Genomic DNA, 6,075 nt, shown 5'->3' with positions numbered 1-6,075 from the left:
CAATTACTCCCCCCCTCGGCCTGCCCTTTTCCCCCCCCCTCACCCTGCCCTTTTCCCCGGAAATGCTTCCTTTTCTCTCTTCAAGTATGTATTCCACCCCTTTTTGAAAGTTACTGCTCCGTCTGCCTCACCTACCCTTTCAGGCAATTCATTCTGGAGACTTCAGATGTTCATGCAAGGAACATGAGAGTTAACTTTACTTTCGTACTTTAGTTTAGAACATACAGTGCAGAAGGAGGCCATTTGGTCCATCAAGTCTGCACCGACCCACTTAAGCCCTCATTTCCACCCTAGCCCCGTAACCCCTCCTAACCTTTTTGGTCACTAAGGGACAATTTATCATGACCAATCCACCTAACCTGCACATCCTTGGACTGTGGGAGGAAATCGAAGTACCCGGAGGAAACCCACGCAGACACAGGGAGAACTTGCAGACTGCACACAGGCAGTGACCCAGGCGGGAATCGAACCTGGGACCATGGCGCTGTGAAGCCACAGTGCTATCCACTTGTGCTACCATGCTGCCGGTTAACATGCAGGTACAACAAGCAATTAGGTTGACAAATGGCACATCAGCCTTTATTCCAAGGGGATTGCAGTACAGGAATAAAGAAGTCTTCCTGGCTGGGGTTTGACAGGGTGGATACTGAGAGATTGTTTCCCCCTGGCTGGGGTTTGACAGGGTGGATACTGAGAGATTGTTTCCCCCCTGGCTGGGGTTTGACAGGGTGGATACTGAGAGATTGTTTCCCCCTGGCTGGGGTTTGACAGGGTGGATACTGAGAGATTGTTTCCCCCTGGCTGGGGTTTGACAGGGTGGATACTGAGAGATTGTTTCCCCCCCTGGCTGGGGTTTGACAGGGTGGATACTGAGAGATTGTTTCCCCCTGGCTGGGGTTTGACAGGGTGGATACTGAGAGATTGTTTCCCCCTGGCTGGGGTTTGACAGGGTGGATACTGAGAGATTGTTTCCCCCCCTGGCTGGGGTTTGACAGGGTGGATACTGAGAGATTGTTTCTCCCCTGGCTGGGGTTTGACAGGGTGGATACTGAGAGATTGTTTCCCCCCCTGGCTGGGGTTTGACAGGGTGGATACTGAGAGATTGTTTCCCCCTGGCTGGGGTGTGACAGGGTGGATACTGAGAGATTGTTTCTCCCCTGGCTGGGGTTTGACAGGGTGGATACTGAGAGATTGTTTCCCTCTGGCTGGGGTTTGACAGGGTGGATACTGAGAGATTGTTTCCCCCTGGCTGGGGTTTGACAGGGTGGATACTGAGAGATTGTTTCCCCCTGGCTGGGGTTTGACAGGGTGGATACTGAGAGATTGTTTCCCCCTGGCTGGGGTTTGACAGGGTGGATACTGAGAGATTGTTTCCCCCCCTGGCTGGGGTTTGACAGGGTGGATACTGAGAGATTGTTTCCCCCTGGCTGGGGTTTGACAGGGTGGATACTGAGAGATTGTTTCCCTTTGGCTGGGGTTTGACAGGGTGGATACTGAGAGATTGTTTCCCCCTGGCTGGGGTTTGACAGGGTGGATACTGAGAGATTGTTTCCCCCTATCTGGGGTTTGACAGGGTGGATACTGAGAGATTGTTTCCCCCTGGCTGGGGTTTGACAGGGTGGATACTGAGAGATTGTTTCCCCCTGGCTGGGGTTTGACAGGGTGGATACTGAGAGATTGTTTCCCCCCCTGGCTGGGGTTTGACAGGGTGGATACTGAGAGATTGTTTCCCCCTGGCTGGGGTTTGACAGGGTGGATACTGAGAGATTGTTTCCCCCTGGCTGGGGTTTGACAGGGTGGATACTGAGAGATTGTTTCCCCCTGGCTGGGGTTTGACAGGGTGGATACTGAGAGATTGTTTCCCCCTATCTGGGGTTTGACAGGGTGGATACTGAGAGATTGTTTCCCCCTGGCTGGGGTTTGACAGGGTGGATACTGAGAGATTGTTTCCCCCTGGCTGGGGTTTGGCAGGGTGGATACTGAGAGATTGTTTCCCCCCTGGCTGGGGTTTGACAGGGTGGATACTGAGAGATTGTTTCGCCCTGGCTGGGGTTTGACAGGGTGGATACTGAGAGATTGTTTCCCCCCCCTGGCTGGGGTTTGGCAGGGTGGATACTGAGAGATTGTTTCGCCCTGGCTGGGGTTTGACAGGGTGGACACTGAGAGATTATTTCCCCCTGGCTGGGGTTTGGCAGGGTGGATACTGAGAGATTGTTTCCCCCTGGCTGGGGTTTGACAGGGTGGATACTGAGAGATTGTTTCCCCCTGGCTGGGGTTTGACAGGGTGGATACTGAGAGATTGTTTCCCCCCGGCTGGGGTTTGACAGGGTGGATACTGAGAGATTGTTTCCCCCTGGCTGGGGTTTGACAGGGTGGATACTGAGAGATTGTTTCCCCCTGGCTGGGGTTTGACAGGGTGGATACTGAGAGATTGTTTCCCCCTGGCTGGGGTTTGACAGGCTGGTTACTGAAAGATTGTTTCCCCCCCTGGCTGGGGTTTGACAGGGTGGATACTGAGAGATTGTTTCCCCCTGGCTGGGGTTTGACAGGGTGGATACTGAGAGATTGTTTCCCCCTGGCTGGGGTTTGACAGGGTGGATACTGAGAGATTGTTCCCCCTGGCTGGGGTTTGACAGGGTAGATACTGAGAGATTGTTTCCCCTGGCTGGGGTTTGACAGGGTGGGTACTGAGAGATTGTTTCCCCCCCCTGGCTGGGGTTTGACAGGGTGGATACTGAGAGATTGTTTCCCCCCCTGGCTGGGGTTTGACAGGGTGGATACTGAGAGATTGTTTCCCCCCCCTGGCTGGGGTTTGACAGGGTGGATACTGAGAGATTGTTTCCCCCTGGCTGGGGTTTGACAGGGTGGATACTGAGAGATTGTTTCCCCTGGCTGGGGTTTGACAGGGTGGGTACTGAGAGATTGTTTCCCCCCCTGGCTGGGGTTTGACAGGGTGGATACTGAGAGATTGTTTCCCCCTGGCTGGGGTTTGACAGGGTGGATACTGAGAGATTGTTTCCCCCTGGCTGGGGTTTGACAGGGTGGATACTGAGAGATTGTTTCCCCCCCTGGCTGGGGTTTGACAGGGTGGATACTGAGAGATTGTTTCCCCCTGGCTGGGGTGTGACAGGGTGGATACTGAGAGATTGTTTCCCCCTGGCTGGGGTTTGACAGGGCGGATACTGAGAGATTGTTTCCCCCTGGCTGGGGTTTGACAGGGTGGATACTGAGAGATTGTTTCCTCCTGGCTGGGGTTTGACAGGGTGGATACTGAGAGATTGTTTCCCCCCCTGGCTGGGGTTTGACAGGGTGGATACTGAGAGATTGTTTCCTCCTGGCTGGGGAATCTGCAACACGGGGGTCACAGTCTCGGGATAAGAGGTCGGCCATTTTGGATTGAGATGAGGAGAAATCTCTTCACTCAAAGAGTTGTGAATCTTTGGGTTTCTCCACCCCAGAGAATTGTGGGTGCTCCGTCGTTGAACATAATTGAGGCCGAGATAGATTTGTGGTCTCTTGGAATTATGGGGAGTGGGTGGGAAAATGGAGTTGAAGCCCGAGATCAGTCATGATCGTATTGACTGGTGGAGCAGTCTCGATGGGCCGAATGGTCTATTCCTATTTCTTATGTTCGTGTATATCACAACGGTTAGTTATGTCTAAAAGTTTTTTTTCCAGCTCCCACACCAACCCCATTACAGATTCTCTTCCCAATAATCTTAAACCTGTGTCCACTGGATCACCTGCCAGCGGGAACTGGTTCTTCTTAATCACTTGATCATAATCTCTTCTACTGTTGAACACCAATTAAATGTCCTCTTCACTTTCTCTGTAAAAGGAGAACAATCCTAGCTCCTTCAGTCTCCATGAAAACCAAAGTCCCACGTTGCTCATTTTCAAACATAAGATGTAGGAGCAGAGGTAGGCCATTCGGCCCATCGAGTCTGCTCCGCCATTCAATGAGATCATGATTGATCTGATGTGATAATCCTCAACTTCCCTTTCCCCTCTTACCCCCATAACCCTCGATTCCCTCACTCTTATCCCCATAACCCTCGATTCCCTCACTCTTATCCCCATAACCCTCGATTCCCTCACTCTTATCCCCATAACCCTCGATTCCCTCACTCTTATCCCCATAACCCTCGATTCCCTCACTCTTATCCCCATAACCCTCGATTCCCTCACTCTTATCCCCATAACCCTCGATTCCCTCACTCTTATCCCCATAACCCTCGATCCCCTCACTCTTACCCCCATAACCCTCGATTCCCTCACTCTTATCTCCATAACCCTCGATTCCCTCACTCTTATCCCCATAACCCTCGATTCCCTCACTCTTACCCCCATAACCCGCGATTCCCTCACTTTTATCCCCATAACCCTCAATTCCCTCACTCTTATCCCCATAACCCTCGATTCCCTCACTCTTATCCCCATAACCCTCGATTCCCTCACTCTTATCCCCATAACCCTCGATTCCCTCACTCTTATCCCCATAACCCTCGATTCCCTCACTCTTATCCCCATAACCCTCGATCCCCTCACTCTTACCCCCATAACCCTCGGTTCCCTCACTCTTATCCCCATAACCCTCAATTCCCTCACTCTTATCCCCATAACCCTCAATTCCCTCACTCTTATCCCCATAACCCTCGATTCCCTCACTCTTATCCCCATAACCCTCGATTCCCTCACTCTTATCCCCATAACCCTCGATTCCCTCACTCTTATCTCCATAACCCTCGATTCCCTCACTCTTATCCCCATAACCCTCGATTCCCTCACTCTTATCCCCATAACCCTCGATTCCCTCACTCTTATCCCCATAACCCTCGATTCCCTCACTCTTACCCCCATAACCCTCGATTCCCTCACTCTTATCCCCATAACCCTCGATTCCCTCACTCTTATCCCCATAACCCTCGATTCCCTCACTCTTATCCCCATAACCCTCGATTCCCTCGCTCTTATCCCCATAACCCTCGATTCCCTCGCTCTTATCCCCATAACCCTCGATTCCCTCGCTCTTATCCCCATAACCCTCGATTCCCTCACTCTTATCCCCATAACCCTCGATTCCCTCACTCTTATCCCCATAACCCTCGATCCCCTCACTCTTATCCCCATAACCCTCGATTCCCTCACTCTTATCCCCATAACCCTCGATTCCCTCACTCTTACCCCCATAACCCTCAATTCCCTCACTCTTATCCCCATAACCCTCAATTCCCTCACTCTTATCCCCATAACCCTCGATTCCCTCACTCTTATCCCCATAACCCTCGATTCCCTCACTCTTATCCCCATAACCCTCGATTCCTCACTCTTATCTCCATAACCCTCGATTCCCTCACTCTTATCCCCATAACCCTCGATTCCCTCACTCTTATCCCCATAACCCTCGATTCCCTCACTCTTATCCCCATAACCCTCGATTCCCTCACTCTTACCCCCATAACCCTCAATTCCCTCACTCTTATCCCCATAACCCTCAATTCCCTCACTCTTATCCCCATAACCCTCAATTCCCTCACTCTTATCCCCATAACCCTCGATTCCCTCACTCTTATCCCATAACCCTCGATTCCCTCACTCTTATCCCCATAACCCTCGATTCCCTCACTCTTATCTCCATAACCCTCGATTCCCTCACTCTTATCCCCATAACCCTCGATCCCCTCACTCATCCCCATAACCCTCGATTCCCTCACTCTTACCCCCATAACCCTCGATTCCCTCACTCTTATCCCCATAACCCTCGATCCCCTCATCCCCATAACCCTTGATTCCCTCACTCTTATCCCCATAACCCTCGATTCCCTCACTCTTATCCCCATAACCCTCGATTCCCTCACTCTTATCCCCATAACCCTCGATTCCCTCACTCTTATCCCCATAACCCTCGATTCCCTCACTCTTATCCCCATAACCCTCGATTCCCTCACTCTTATCCCCATAACCCTCGATCCCCTCACTCTTATCCCCATAACCCTCGATTCCCTCACTCTTATCCCCATAACCCTCGATTCCCTCACTCTTATCCCCATAACCCTCGATTCCCTCACTCTTACC

The sequence above is a fragment of the Scyliorhinus canicula genome, chromosome 28 (genome assembly GCF_902713615.1).
Source record: "Scyliorhinus canicula chromosome 28, sScyCan1.1, whole genome shotgun sequence".
NCBI lineage: Eukaryota > Metazoa > Chordata > Chondrichthyes > Carcharhiniformes > Scyliorhinidae > Scyliorhinus > Scyliorhinus canicula.
Note: the sequence above shows the minus strand (reverse complement) of the source record.